This window comes from Tursiops truncatus, chromosome 3 (assembly GCF_011762595.2).
Source record: "Tursiops truncatus isolate mTurTru1 chromosome 3, mTurTru1.mat.Y, whole genome shotgun sequence".
NCBI lineage: Eukaryota > Metazoa > Chordata > Mammalia > Artiodactyla > Delphinidae > Tursiops > Tursiops truncatus.
In genome coordinates this window covers 29,970,398-29,986,298 of record NC_047036.1, presented here as the reverse complement: position 1 = coordinate 29,986,298, position 15,901 = coordinate 29,970,398, and the positions used below count along the sequence as shown (strand labels likewise).

Here is a 15,901-nt window from a genome sequence, read left to right as displayed (position 1 = left end):
TACAAGAGAAAGTAGCTGTGTGGACTGCCCACCAAAAATGGATTACTCTCTTCCAGTTGGGATATTTGTTGCTCAGCTCTCCTGAAAGTTTTGGGAAGAACTTTTGGTTTTGTTTTAATGTAATGGTGGAGGCAAAGAAAACTTTCAGGATGTAGACACTTGGATTTTTCATTATTCAGCAGCACTTGGCAATTCATTTTTACCCAACAGAATTTGTTAGATAATGGATCCGGAGAAGCTCTGCTGAACTCTTATGATGAAACAAGTGTAACTTTTGTAAAACTGAAAAGCCTAATTTGGTTGGGGTGCAAACATTAAAGATTGTTTTTTTCCAATGGCTGCCCTGACTGTGCTAGGTAGAATCATCTTTTCTTTGCCTATATCTCAAGGAGATCCCACTGAATGGCCTGTAATAGCTCCAATTTATTCTGCCAAGTACTTGGTTCCCTAACTAGGCACGTCATCATGTGAGTTGTGCATAGTGCGTAGTGGAAAGCAAGAGTGCAGCCTCCCTCATCTCTCGGTGGGTTAATGCCGACGAAACACTGCCGAGAAAAAAAAAAGAACTTTAAAAATTATAAAGACCCTTCTAACCACCAACAGTTGAGGGATGTTCTACCCCTGCTTCTCTCTGGTACTCACGATGCACAACTAAGTGCCCCATAAGGGAACTCTGAGTACTTGACAGAATAAGGTGAAGCTATTATTGGAGGTCATTCAGTGAAGCCTCAGTTTGAAAATGTTTGGCTTGCAGATCAATAACTCATAAGACTGAAACAACTCTGAAAAAAGTTACAGTCCATGATCTATGAGGGTACTGTGGCCTGGGAGGCCTTCATGGACATGTAGAAAGCACGTTGGGTTATTCTGACTGGGACGACTTAGCAGGATTCTTGAAGAAGCACTCTGGGCTCCTACAGTCCATCGTGTTCCAATGGGGGCCATGTATCTATCTATGGTGGATATGTGTATAAGTAATATTTTAAGGACATATTAAATGCACTGTTGGTTATCGGTAATACATTTGATTTTAAAACAGATCCATGCTGGTTTGGTTTAAAACACAAAATTCTTCTCTTTCCGGTAGAGTATGTTGTAACAGGATCCAGCTATTGATTCAATAAATATTGATCACCTACTGTGTATGAAGCACTATGTGAGAATATATACTCTGTCTCCGTGTCCCCCCTTCTCTCTCCCTATGTATATAACACACACATATGCATACATACATTTATGTATATGAATCTGTATATATAGAGAACACACACATACAAAATTGGTGGTACAGTGAATTTAGTAGAGTTTACTAAATATATAGCACTACTGTTTAAGCTGTTCATACGAGTTATCCTCCCTTGTGTAACCTCTTGAATTATTATCTCACGTAGCTATTTGGGTTTTGTTATCTCATAGAGTTATTTGGGTTGTTTGGGTTTTGGCTCCCCATCTAGTCTCTGAGTTCTTCCAGGTTGAACTGTAGAGCAGGCTCTGCCTTCCATCCACTTATTACCCATTAGCAGTAATTCGCAGAGAGCTGCTGCTAAACATCACACTGGTGCAGACCTTTAGCTGAGAGCCGGGTTACGTCTTCCCAAAAGCCATGTCTTGGCCACAGATTTTGAAGGTAATGTATTGACACTACAGGATGGAAAGGCGGCGTTAGAGAAAGGTATATACATTACACAAACTTCCGTGTGTCTAGAAATCACGTACGAATTTGTTAAAGAGTACATTGTGAATCTATAGGCCTGGGGAAGGGCCTGAGATTCTGCATGTAATAAGCTCCCAAGCGATGCCAGGGCTCCTTGTCGTTGGTGGACCACACTTGACCGGGTGAAGGTTATTTGGAATGGGTGCATCAGAGATCAGACCCTGATAACAGTAGATGAAGGAGTCAGGCACTCCCCGCAGCCTTGGCCGCCCCCAACTCCCCCCATCCGCACAAGCCCGCACGTGGTCGCGCGGGGCTGGCCTCTGAGTGCTGTTTCCAGGACCCGCGAGGGCCCACCCCTCTCCCTTCTCTCGCTGCCTCAGTGCCCGGGCTTTCGAGCCGGAGTCGGAGCGCAGCCGCCAGGTGAGCGCAGTCCCCACGAGCCGACGACGCGACTCACTTGGACCTTCTCCCACCGCTCCCCCTGGAGACCCGGCAGACCGGTTTTACCTGTCCTTGTCCGGGGGAGGCTACCGACCCAACTCCAGACCACCGGAGAAGGCAGGCGTCCTTCCTCATCCTCCCTCCCACCCTTCCAGTCGCTTCTCCATTTTTCTACCTGACACTCCTGAAGCCGCCGAAAGCAAGGACCCAGCACAGCAGCTGGTGGAGCACCGTCTCCAGCGACGTGTGTGAAACTGTTCCACCCAAAACACAAACACCAGCCACTGACATGTTTTAAGAAACGCCACAGTTGGATGACTGCGGAACCAAAACAGACCAAATGGGGAGGCAAGAAGGGAAAGCAATTGGCCCAGTTCGGTTGGAGAAGCCGCTCGTGTTACACTCCCTTTGCCAGTTAGCATCGTGGGCGTTTGTTGCTGTGTTAATTACAGTTCTTCCCGGAGTCGGAGGCGAGAACAGCCCTTGTGGAAAGATTTCAAGTGGAACGTTCCACTAGGAGGAAAACAACTGCCTTCCTCCCCAGCTGGGGAGGGATTCCCACCAGGCAGCACTTGGGCAGCAGTCGCGGCGAGGCTGCCCGCACGGTGCGCGCCACCCGCGAGCCTCTCACCCTCCGGCTTCTGCGTGCAGCTCAGAAACCGGGACCCACTGCGCCCAGGGCCTGTGGCCCACGTGCCAGGGCCGGCAGAGGCGGACCAAGAGCAGATTGGTTGGCTTTTCCTGGGGCGCACTTTTCAGTGTTTCTGGTTTTCTCAAGCTTTCCAGGGAGCTCCCGGGGTGGAAGTGGGGCACGGGGGACCACCTGTTTCATCTTTGGATGGGCAGGACGAAGGTGGTTCAGAAGGAATCAGGGACAAAAGTGACATAGTGAGGAAGGGTGGAAAGTACATGGCCTTACAGGCAAAATGACCTCGCTCCAAATCCTGTCTCTGCCTCTCAAAAAACTACGTGACCATGGGCAGGTTGATACTTCTCAGAGTTGCGGTGTTATACTTACCTCACAAGGTCGAGAAGCGCTGACACGCTTAAGTGGTATTGACTGTGTAATGGGATTCTAAACACTCTGCCCTCACAACGACCTTATAAAAAAAGCACTTTTTAAATTGCCATTTCACAGATGGGAAAACTGAGTCCTAGAGATGTTAATGAATGTGCCAAGGTTACACAGCTGATGAGTGGTGGGACTAGGACTGGAAACAAGGTGGTCTAGCTCAAAAGTTTATGTTTTAATTACGCTGCTAAACTGCATGTTAAATGATAATGTGTATGTAATGTACCCGGAACAGAGCAGGGTGGAAGCTATTATTGTTTCCATTACTGTAGACACATAAACATCAGAATGATCCTAGCTAAGATGTAATGGATTCATTATTGATTTACAGGGGAAGGGGCAGAGGAGGTGATGGTCCAGGTGGTTATGGGAAATCCATCAGAGGCAGCTGTACAGGGAATGGAGCATTAGAAATGTGGATCCCAGCTCTCACCCCATCCATGTGTCCACACCACCACCCTACCAGGTGTGTCCACAGCCTAGACATGGATAGAGACCCTAGAAGACCAATTAGGTAAAGCCCCAGTGTCAGGGTGGCTCAACGAAAAGGGACTTAGGTCTGTGAGTCTGTACTAAAGTCTTCTGTCACCTACTGGCTGCACATCACTTACTTAAGATAGTACGAAAAAATTCACAGCTGTTGGTTTTCCTGCCAGTTTGAAAAATACAGTTTTCTGCAGTGCTATTTGGGCTTCCTAAGAGTAAAATTCCTGGAATTGACTCAACAACTGCAGTCCAAAAACCACGGTGTGCACTTGAAACTGCCATTTACACACACGTAAGGGCTGGCACAGACACCTGGGATAATATATGGGAAGTGCTTCGGAATAAAAGCTCTAGGTAATGATATTTTAAAAGGATACCATACACGTTTTGATTGTAATAATAATCTTCGTGAGAGAATTTTGTCAGGAACATGTGTGTCCTTCTTGGTAAGGCCATTTTCAGAATAGGGCAGGAACAGGATGGGAAAGGGTCAAGTCAGGAAACAGGTGATCCTGGGAATGGTACAGTGTCTGTCTATGAAGGATTTTCATGGATGTGGAAGACAGATATTTGGGTTCTATAGAAAGCAGTCTATTTACCTTTCACCAGGGAGTTGCCCATTCATCAGGACAGTTTAGGGCTAGCTGGGACTCTATAGCTCTGAATTAGTTTCTTATTGCTGCTCTAACAAATTACCACAAGTTTGGTGGCTTAAAACAACCAAATTCATTATCTAACAGTTCTGTAGGTTAAAAATCTGACACAAGCCCCTTTGGCATGTAATAGAGCATTCACAGGCTCTGAAGAGCAGGATATGGATACCTTTAGGGGCCATTATTCTGCCTGCCACACACCCCAATTGCTTTGGTAGCAGGGATAGCCTTAACTGATTCATAAATATGTGCTCGTCACTTACTCTGTGAAAGGTACCATTAGCAGGGACCTCGGAGTCACACAGCCCTGTGTTGGAGTCCTAGCTTGACCACTTACTAGTTATGTTATTTGGGGGCAGTTAACCTTTCTAAACTCAGTCTTTTCATCTATAAAATGGGGAGAGTAATAGTACCTACCTTGTTGGATTGTTGTTTGAATTAAATGAGATAATGCTAGAAACAGCACAGTGCCTGGCACGTGGTAAACACTCAGTGAATGTTTTTGGCTATTGTTCTTATTGTGTGTCCTGGAGATTGCAAAGAAGTAAAATGCATGATATCTGTCCTCGTGGAGTTTAGGGAGTAAAGCACACTCACACATGTAGTTATGCAGTAAGCTACACAGGAACAGATAGTGGAACATATAAAACAGTATCCTGCTTAAGGGCTACATGGGGTACTAGAGACAGTAATTGCTGTTGAGGGAAATAGAAGATATTTTCAGTAATCAGGAAAGGTAGGAATGGAGGAAGTAGGATGGATGCTGGAACTAGAAGAAAGGTTGGCTGTGGACAGGTAGAGGAGGAAATGCTGGGCACAGGAGCGTATACATGGCATGTTACAAGATGGCAGTAAGAGGCTCATCTTATGGAAGGGAGGGTTGGGGAGGAGTGTTCATTCATTCATTCATTTTCAATGTTTTTCAGAATGTTTAGGGCAGGAGTGGACTATCAGACAGGAAGGGAAGGCCTCAAATGCTAACTTATATAGTTAAGATCTTTCCTGGTGATCGCAGGGAGCCATAGAATGTTTCAGAGTACAGGTACATTCATGCTGAAAGCAGTGCTTAGACAGGTTAACCTGAGAGTAGTATGTGTAGGTGAGTTGATAGCAGAGCCTGGAGGTATGGTGACCTGTTGGGAGCTGTTTTCAATGGTCCAGATAATAATGGCTGGAGGAGATGTGATAGCAATCACAGCCTCAGAAAAGGAAATGGATGCAAGGAGATACAATAAAGCAAGGGCAAAGGGCCTTGGTGATCAAGAGGGAAAGGATCAAAAATTCCTGGAAGTTTGATGATAGCAATCATAGAAATCAGAAACGAGTTCAATTTGAGTTTTCCTGTGTTTGTTAACGATGTTGGCAGGTCATGCAGGTGGCACATATCCAGTAGGCATTGGAAATGTGGTACTCTCTGAGAGAGAGGTCAGAGCTAGATAATTTGGCTTGGAAGGCTTCGGCAGAGAGGTGGTGGCTGAAATCCTCCACTCCCGCCCCCCAGCCTTTCATGATCAAAACCACTGTAGTGCCACCCTGGTGGGTTCCTAGCCTCATCCCTTTTTTCCTCATTCTATATTTCCCTTTTCACTCCTTGTTATGAGCTGAATTGTGTCTCCCTAAAACTCATAAGTTGGAGTCCTATCCCCCAGCACCTCAGCTTGTGACTATATTTGGAGATAGTCTTTAAAGAAGTGGTTAAAGTTCAGTGAGGTCATTGGGGTGAGCCCTACTCCAATATGACTGGCATCCTTATAAGAAGAGGAGATTTGGACAAAGACGCATACAGAGGTAAGACCATGTGAAGACACGGGGAGAAGACAGCCATCTATGAGCCAAGGAAAGAGGACTTAGAAAAAAACAACCCTGCAGACATCTTCATCTTGGACTCCTTGCCTCCAGAATTGTGAGAAAATAAATTTCTGTTGTTTAAGCCACCTAGCCTGTGGGACCTTTTTCGTGGCAGCCCCAGCAAACTAATATACTGCTCCAGGGACCAGTGCTCTTGTATGACCACCCCATCTGAGCTGAGGGCACCCCATCTGCCAGTGTGTCCCCCTGCTTACATTTCACCAGGTCTGTTTCCCAGCCACTCATTCTCTGGATATGTTGCGGGTGATATTTACTAGTTATCAGAAAAGTTGTTCCCTGTGAACTGAAAATGTTATTCTTCCCTGATAACAGTCCTCTGTACCTCAGGAGCCTCCCCACGGTGACCACTCCAGTGTCCAGAGCAGGGCTTGTGGGAGAGGGTGCTGGTCAGAGATGCCCTTCTGAGCACCCAGCTCACAGCTGTTGGAGGACCATTCCACCACCTGCTCCTAAGGCTGTCTCTGGCGATGGATTCTTCCACGTGCCTTCCTCTGAAAGTACACTCAGAACAGAAGGAAATGGGTCCTTCCTCATGAACAAGACCTGAAAATGAGATTTGACTGCATTTATAATTCATACGAGATTTTTTTTTTTTTTAATTTAGTCATGATTCTGAATCTCAACTGGGCCCTGCTTTTCAAAACGCAAAATAAAGTGCTTGGAGGGTTGAAGACCAAGCCAGAACTTAAAAAGTAGCCCTCAGAGGAAATAAACAGACGGGTATTTTTGCACAACCACCTACGAAGAGCTTATCTATGAAAGGGCCGAATAGCTAGTGCTCAGAAAGCTCCTGTTAGCTCAACTGGACTGATGCCAAGTCCTGTCTTGCAGACTTCTGTGACAGTGAAATATTCAGCCCGGGACCGTGTCCTTGGTGACTTCTGTGTTCATTAGAGCTGGGCTTTATGATGGATCAAGGCCGTTATTATGAGGAAGGTGCTGATGAACTGTTCTCCATCTTCACAGGGGACAGAATGAGAGCAAGTGGGCCAAAGGTGTAGCCAAAAGAGTCAAGTCAGAAATAGCCTGCTCCTGAGGCCTTTTAAAGCCCGACTAGGTTGTGCTTTAGCTCCCTCCTCTGGGCTTCCCGGGTACTACCCCGCATTTCCCACCCTTGTGCCATTTGCTACTTGTCTATGTGCTTGTTCCTACTCGTAGCCTGTGAACACCCAAGGGGCATGGCCTGTGTCTCATCTGTCCTTGTTCCTCTGCCTCAGCCTCTAGATGGCACTGGGTGAGCCCTCAGTGGATGGTGAATGAATGGTTATCTCTTTGTCCTTGGAAAACTTTTTCAGGGTCCTAGACACTCTGTGTGTGTCTGTGTGTGTGTATGTGTGTGTAAGAGAGAGACAGAGAGAGACAGAGAAGGTGAAAAAGACTATGAATAAATGACTCTTGGAAATGACTTTGCTGACTTTCTTCCTTTGGATATCAAATAAGTATGTGAAGAGTGTTGAAAATCTAGCCTATGTTGATGGTTAAGACATTATTATTGACTAATTAACAGGTCTGGCAAACATAGGTATTTGCTAGTGGGAGAGGTGTGGCTTCCTCTCTAGTGAGTTTGAAGGAAAATGATGGTGATATTTTTGAGATGCAGTGTGAGCACCTGCTGAATTCAGACTTTCTCTAGACTTAGAGGGTGATTGGAACAGGAAGCTGGGTCCTGGATGGTCTGTATAGCTGCCATTTATGGGCTCCTACCCTGTGTCAGGTGCTTTGTACATGCTATTTCATTTGATTCTCACATACTTCTTGAGATGACTATTTTCCCCCATTTTATAGATGGGGAAACTGAGGTTCAGAGTAGTCTATTTATTCACTCATACTTATTATATTCTTGTCAACCATACTTATTATATTCTTGCTACATGCTAGACACTGTGCTAGGCTCTAGGGCTATAACAATGACAAGTCCTTGCTCTCTTGGAGCTTACAATCTAGCAGGAAAGAGAAACATAAAAGAGGTAAGAGACATGGCTTAACAGGGTGCTGTTGAAGCTTATAGCAGGAGGGTGCCCATTAGGAGCTCACAGCACAGTGAGATACTGAGGAGCAAGCAGTCCTTTACGACGGACTTGATTATAAGTGCTCCATGTGAATAAGCACTAGGTGCTATGAGAGCACACAGGAGACAGTCAGGGAGGCTTCTTGGAGGAAGTGACATCCAACTGAGACCTAAAAGGTGAATAGGAGTTGGCTAGCTTAAAAAAAAAAAAAAAAAAGAGGGAGAGGGTGGGAAGGTGTTTCTAGGGAACAGAATATACAAAAGTCCAGAGGTGAGAACTAACATGACCCTTGAAAGTTAACCCTGGCTGGAATATAGATTTGGAGTGAGAAATGAAGCTGGAGAGGTAAGTAGGGGCCAGACCCTAAGGGTTATCGTAAAAATCTTGGACTTGATCGCAAGACAGCCAGGCAGCGGATGAAGGTAGTGGTGGCCTGAACAAAGTAGGAGCAGGTCAAGTGACTGGCCCACTGTCTTATGACCAGAAATCAGGTTTGGAACTGAGGTTCAGCCTGAGTTTAAAGGAACAGGTGGAGACTCACTTCTGTTTTCTACCCATCTTTTTCAACTCCAACTCCCAGCCCATATGGGCTTTCCGTTTCCACTTCCCTGGGTCCGCAGCAGCTCCAGAAGAAGGTATGTCTCAGCCCAGGGACAGGTGGGAGATGCTGGCACCGAGGAGCGGTTCTGTGACAGCCCTCCTGCCCCCTGACTGCTTTCCGCCCTTTTCCTGGGCTCAACATTGCTGTCCACTACACATCTGTGCGAGCAGCAAGCCGGCTGCCTCCAGGTGGTGTGGAAGCTGCCTGTCCAGCAGCATCTGGGAGCCTTTTACTGCCTCCCTAAAACATGAGAAGAAAAAGAACCAGGTTCCCTTGTAAGCGGAGAACGTGTTGGGTGGGCAGGAGAAGACACTTGGGTTCTCTTTGCTGCCAGTTGTGTTCTTCCTGGGTGGATTTGAGATGCATATGCTTGTGTTTTGTTTTGCATTGTTTTCCTGTATACCTCCTCACTGGAGAGCTGCCATCAGGCCAATGTTGAACTAAATCTATGAACCATTATTTCATATTTTGGACCCCCAAAATGTTAAAATGCTTTCGTGGTAAACAAAACATTTTTAAGAATTGCTCAATAGAATTTGGAAAAATAAGCTTGTTCTCTTCATCTTGATATTTTCAGCAGGATGGTGGCCTTTGTTCATTTTTTCCTTTTACTCTAATGTAGCAGGTAAGGGCGCCGTCTTTCCCAGACTCTCTGAGTTTAAATCCTGACTCTAACTTTCCCACTGGATGAACTTAGGCAAATTACTTAACATTTCTGTGCCTCCATTTTTTTTAGTCTGTAAGAAAGAGATAATAAAATGAGTTAATTAAATGAGTTAATCAGAATGATGTCTGGCCTATAGTAGGTACTTCACAAGTGTCCAGCTACCATTATTATTCATGACTTAGCTTGCATAGTCTTTTGTTTTTGTTTTGTTTTGTTTTTGAGACTGTAGTCCTCAGCTCCAAATGTGCTTTTAGGAAAAGCTTTGGATAGATAAGTTGTGCTGACCTTCACCCTGAGCACCCTTTGCATGTAAAGTTCATCACCATACAAGGAGATGATTCTGAGGTGAGGCTTCCCTGAGGATGGAAGGAGGGAGGTACAACTCTGCTTTGCTAAAAGTTTCTGAGTGGTCAGAAGCATTTGCAAAAGATGGAGTCATACCCTGTATGTTAAGACGCGTCACATCAATCATTCCCAACAATCTTCTGGGGCAGCATATAGCACACAGCCCAGTGACAAATTGCAGAACCACAAGTGATGTTTTTTTTTTAAATGTAAATAATGTACATCATATGAGTGAAATTCCAATTTTTTCCAAGTCGCAGAGGAATGTACTTTTAGCAAGTGCCTCTATTGCTATGTGGTTGGCTTTCTCTTAAAGCCAGGTAAACTGCTTTGTTTTGAACTAGGTTTTCATTACAGGTCAATTAATTTTTAGCTCTGAATATGTAAGTGATTTTTATTTTCTTCTGAGACAGCTTTAACCAGAAAATGCATGCACAAGTGAAAGAGAAAGCTGCCCTTTGATTCTTCTCGACAGAGGCTGTGATAAGCAAGTTCTCGACAGTCTGCACTGGCTGGGAATGTGCAGGTGACTGTGGAGACAGCCGGGAAAGGACAAGAACGGGCATATGGTCCTCATTGGCACAGCACACCAAAGTAATTAAAAATGTCTTAAAATGCAGAAACCCCCCAAACTGTAAAGTATATCATGGTAGATGTCAAATTAGCATTTTCTGCCTCTTTTTAACAATGCCATAATCTCATTAATCTACAGAAGGAACCAAATGCATGGACTCCAACCAGTTGGCTGGACATATGTTGCATATTGGACTGGCCATTTGGCTGGATCCGATTAAAGTGGAGAAACTGCATTTTATTTTGGGCACTGAACCCAAATCTGGGTCTGCTTATTACTTCTTGAGCTCCTTTGCTAAAGTGATGGGTTTGTGAGTGCCAAAAATTCAGTACCAACTTGAGTTAAAAAAAAAAAAAAGCCTATAAAGAAACTCCACAGAGGAAAGGGACAAGGACTGGAGATGGAAATGTAAGGCTGGCTTCAGATCACCGGGATATATTAAATAGCAGCATTCACAATATTATACATTAGAATTGTCAAATCCACTTATGTGCAAGGTGGCTCAGTTGATTAAGGTATTTTATTTATTTTGCACGTATCATATATATCTCAAGCCTTTCAGCCTTTGTTTTTTTTTTAACTTTTCATTTTATTAAAAACATATTTTTTGGCTGCGTGGGTCTTTGTTGCTGCTCAGGGGCTTTCTCTAGTTGCGGCGAGCGGGGACTACTCTTCCTTGCGGTGCGTGGGCTTCGCACTGCGGTGGCTTCTCTTGTTGAGGAGCACCGGCTCTAAGCTCGCGGGCTCCAGTAGTTGTGGCTCGTGGGCTCTAGAGCACACAGTCTTTGTTTTAAAATTTTTTATTACCAGGTATGAAAACTTAAAAGTCTTCTAAATATTTCTGAAAGCAAAATGAATGTGTATTGTTTACCTACATGGACACACCCACTGTCTTAGTTTGGGTCGCTATAACATTTTATCACAGACTTGTGTTGTGGCTTGTTGTGGCTTAAACAACAGAAAATGATTTCTCACAGTTCTGCTGGCTAGAAGTCCAAGGTCAAGGTGCTGGCTGATTTGGTGTCTAGTGAGGATTGTCTTTCTGATCTGGCTTCTTGTGGTGTCCTCACATGGTAGGGAGAGGGATCAACTCTCTTGCAGTGTCTCTTCTTATAAGGGCACTAATCCCATTCATGTGGGCTCCACCCTCATGACCTAATCACCCCACAAAGATCTCACCTCTAAATACCATCACATTGGGGATTAGGGCTTCAAACTATAGATTTGGGGTGGATACCCTCACTCCATAGCACTCACTAACACTTCTGGGGATTTCGTACATGCTTAGCACATTGTACCAGGCATTGTAAGAATGCAGATTTGCTATGACCCTGTAAAGTATTTGTGGTTATGGCAAGCTCACAACTAGCTCTCATACTGGGTAGGCTATGGCATTTTCAGAAAAGTGTAAAGTGTAATGGGGTTTCAGAGGAGGTCATATCTGGTGTGTGTTTATTTACAGGGACGGTGGACTTGGAGTGAAATAGACCTTCACGAGGGAGGTAGCATTTATTTGAAAAGATGGGGGTAGGATTCTGACGGGCAGAAACGGGAGCAGGAAGGTGATTGGAAATTTGAGGAGTAAAGGGTGGAGGGTAGGAAATCACAGGAAGCTGTGAAAAGGTAAGCACTGGAGGATGAGTTTAGGAAGGTAGGTGTTGGGGACCACCTAGTGGAGAGGACTCAATGGCAGATCAAAGACTATAGGGGCTGTGGCGGTTACGGAAGGTGTTTGAGCAGAGGAATGACACAAACTGGACCTGTGCTTCAGGATGAATAACACGGCAGTGTGTGATGTACGGGATAGATTGGCAAGGACATCAGTTAGGAGATGATGATGGCAGACCAGGAGAGACAGGATGAAGTCCTCCTCTGAGAAAGGGCAGTGAAAAGAGGAGATGTATAGCCAGAGTTACCGTGGAAACAGAATCCGCAGGATATGGACACCAGTGGCTGCTGGGTGGTGCGACAGAATCATAGGACCTCAAAATTCTCATTTTAAACAATAATAACTGTTATGCATGTGTAGGCAGTTTCGTTCTCATAAAGCCTTCTGGTTGACAGAATGCTCAACAGACAAATTCTGCTCTATTAACGACGCCTTTTCAAAAGCTATGTCTTTCATTCAGCCTAAGGTAAGCCATGTGTGGAGCAGGATGGATGGGGGTGAGATGGGGAGCAGTGCTCATGTTCTGTTTTAAGCTGTCCAACCCTGCACCCTAGAGGTTAGACATTTGTTGTTAACTTGTTAGAAAAATTCAAAAACCTGACAGGAGGACCAGAAGTCGGAACTGTCCTTAGGACTTAAAAATGCCACGCACGGGCTTCCCTGGTGGCGCAGTGGTTGAGAGTCTGCCTGCCGATGCAGGGGACGCGGGTTCGTGCCCCGGTCCGGGAAGATCCCACATGCAGCGGAGCGGCTGGGCCCGTGAGCCATGGCCGCTGAGCCTGCGCGTCCGGAGCCTGTGCTCCGCAACGGGAGAGACCACAACAGTGAGACGCCCGCGTACCGCAAAAAAAAAAAAAAAAAAAAAAAGTGCCACTCACACCCCCTTCCACAGTAAGCCTTAATGTTTTCATAAGATCTTGACACTGACTTTTTTTCATCAGTTTTACAAGAATTTCTGCCAAGATGGTGGATGGGGTGGAGAAACGTGTTGGTGAGAATTTTAAGTACTGCAGTTCCAGTAGCCCTGTGATATCTCTATGGAGTTTTAAGATCAAAGGCTGCTTCTGGCTGGACGTGCAGTGGCCTGTGAGAGGCGCTCAGGTAGGTGGAGGAAAGAGGTTTCCCCTTTGATGGGGGTGTTCTTCTAACCGAGACCCTAGATCCAGAGCTCAGCTACCAGCAGGCAGTTTTAGGAGAGATAGTAGCCATTTGAGTTCATTATTTCTCTTTTTGTGGCAGTAGAATTTTCTGTACGGAAATGAGACCTCCGACACTCTTGGCATAGAAACATTAAATTAGGAATCTATCCATGAAGACTTCTCTAAATTTAATTAAGTGACCATCTCCAGGGATTGAGCAGTATGTAGAGTAATAAACCCATCACACAGAACAGCTGAAGACGTGGATTTTAGTGCAAATTTGTTACCATTATAACAAGATTCTAGTGTTATATGAAAGCATTCAGAAGTGAATATTTTTTTATCTTAACATAAAATAAAAGTGCATTTATTTGCATAAATAAAGCTGGACTCTGCATTCTTACCAAATAAATATGGCATAAGGATGACTCAGAGACACCCTGAGTCATGAAAGCTTTGTAAAGCTCCATGTAGAAATGAATAGTTTTGAAGAAATATTTGATAGCATTTTTTGTCTTGATATTGTGACTCTGAGCTAGGCAAACAGGAATTAAAATGTGTTTCCTGAGTTCAAGTGAAGGTAGCAAATTAACACGAACCTTTTGGGTTTCTCTTACTATTGGGGGAGAGGCTACTGAAGAGAAAGGGCTCTTTCTGTCTCGTGATGGGAACCTTCTGGGACAAATTCTACACTGTGTTCTGTGACTACGTTGGAGATATTCAGCAAAGCATATCAGCTTCTAAGAATTCCTGTTGAATCTCTTAGGGCTTTCCCTAGGAGCTCTCTGATACTTGGGGGCAGAAGGAGCTTATGGAGGGTAAGGGAGTTATAACGCATCCTACAAATCTTGGAAGTCAACTTCACACTATTCAGTCCATACAGACCTGCCCACTGCCTTACAGAGAGGAATCTCCATTAATGGTGGGGTAGTGAAGGGGTGTGTGTGTGTCTGTGTGTGTAACTGGCATATTTTCAAGAGACGTAATACAATTCCATTTTACATTTTGTGGATTTGATTACAATAAACAATGGAAGTTTATTTTGTTTTGATGTTGTGCTGTCTTCTTTAAGGATCCTGCATCCTTTCTGTGACAGGTATATTTATTTAGTGACAGCTTGGAAAATTTTAAAGATTTGCCAGATATTTTTTTGGAAAGAACTGCCTTAATACCTTCCCTCCCTAAGAGGGAGGGAATTCCTTTATAAGAGAGGAACTTCTGAGCTCATTTTGTAGATGATGAAACCTAATTAACTGAGGCACTAAGTTAGCGCACCCCCCTAGTGACATCAGTGGCAGAAAGAGCTCAGCTTGGGGGCTCTAGGGTGAGATCTGGATGCAAGTGCTGGCTTTGCCCCTTCCTACCTGTCACCTTGGGCAGGTCTTCCATGTTTCTGAGCCTCAGCTACCTCGTGTGTGAAATGGGGAAATAATAGATGAGAGAATGTATGTGGGAGCCTAGAACCATATCTCGTACCCAACTGGTGCTCAGTGAATATTAGTGGCCGTTTGCATCGTTATTATTAATAACAAGCCTGCTCCAAATTCCCGCGCTTGGATGGCACCTTGCTGCCGGTGTTGACTGCGCCTGCCTCTGGCCAGGACAGGGATGCTCGGCCGCTGATGTGGGCGATGGGCTTCAAATTCTAATCTCAGTCCTTCCCCTCTTATTCCAGTCTCCTTCTAGCTCCATGCACTTTCCTTTCTCTTTGGCTGCCCTTGGATCAGAGTAACCTGTACTGATGTGCTTGGACTTCAAGGTCCATCGCTGCTTTTTAGACAAGAACCTCATTCGGAGGATTGTATAATCAAGAGCCAGAAAGCAGTGCAGGCCGTGAAGCCATATAGACTGGGTCTGAAGCCTAGTTTCACATCCTGCGATCTGAGGATGTCTAGCCCAGGGAGCTAGCATAGCACAGTGATTTCAGGCTTGTGTCCTGGGGTAAAACTCTCTATGTTGAAATCCTTATTCCCTCGATATATTTCTTTAATCTCCCCCAGACTCAGTTCCCTCATCTGTATAATGGGGATACTGATTCCCACCTCACAAGGTTGTTGTGAGGACTGAAATGACAAAAGACATGGAACAATGTACCTACCATAAATATTAACTGTTATAGTAAGTCACTTACATACAAACCTTCAAGTTGCGAACTTTCAAAGATGCAAACGTGGAGCTTACTAATGAAGACCTGACGGAATTGGAGGCCCAGAGAAAGGACGAAGAGAGATGAGAGGAAGAAGTAACTGAAGAACCGAAGAGATTCACGATGTAGGAAATGGCAAGATTTTCTTTATTTGAGGAGAGGCACTGTTAGGTTTTGAGGCCCAGGACCTGAACGTAGAACGGTACACAAAGGTTGCAGCAGCCGTTCAGAAAGCAATCCGGTGCTACCGTGTCATCTATGATGAGAAAAATAGAGCTACTACCCAGACATCACTGGGTCATTTTTTTCAAGAAGGTAGACGTGTGCCATCAGCGTCAGGCGTGAGTGAAATGGCAGCTTGTCCCCCATCCCCGCCTCCTATTGCTGACGATCCTTCAGCTCTACCGTCTCCCACCTCCTCTCCCTCCTCCAGTCAGTCACTCTTCTTGCCTGTTCACTCGATGCCAGCCCCTGGATGCCAGCTGTTGTACTGTACTACTGTACTTTTCATGGTACAGTACTATAAGATTAAAAATGTTTTCTTTATCTTTTGTGTTTGTTTTTTTATGTATT

The 15,901-nt window shown here is 44.9% G+C and overlaps 1 long non-coding RNA gene across 1 annotated transcript in view; it reads left to right on the top strand.

The window, feature by feature from the left end:
- Positions 1 to 15,901, top strand: part of LOC109549135 (uncharacterized) — a 75,510-nt gene that overhangs the window by 41,714 nt on the left and 17,895 nt on the right. The gene's annotated exons all lie outside the window — the stretch shown is intronic.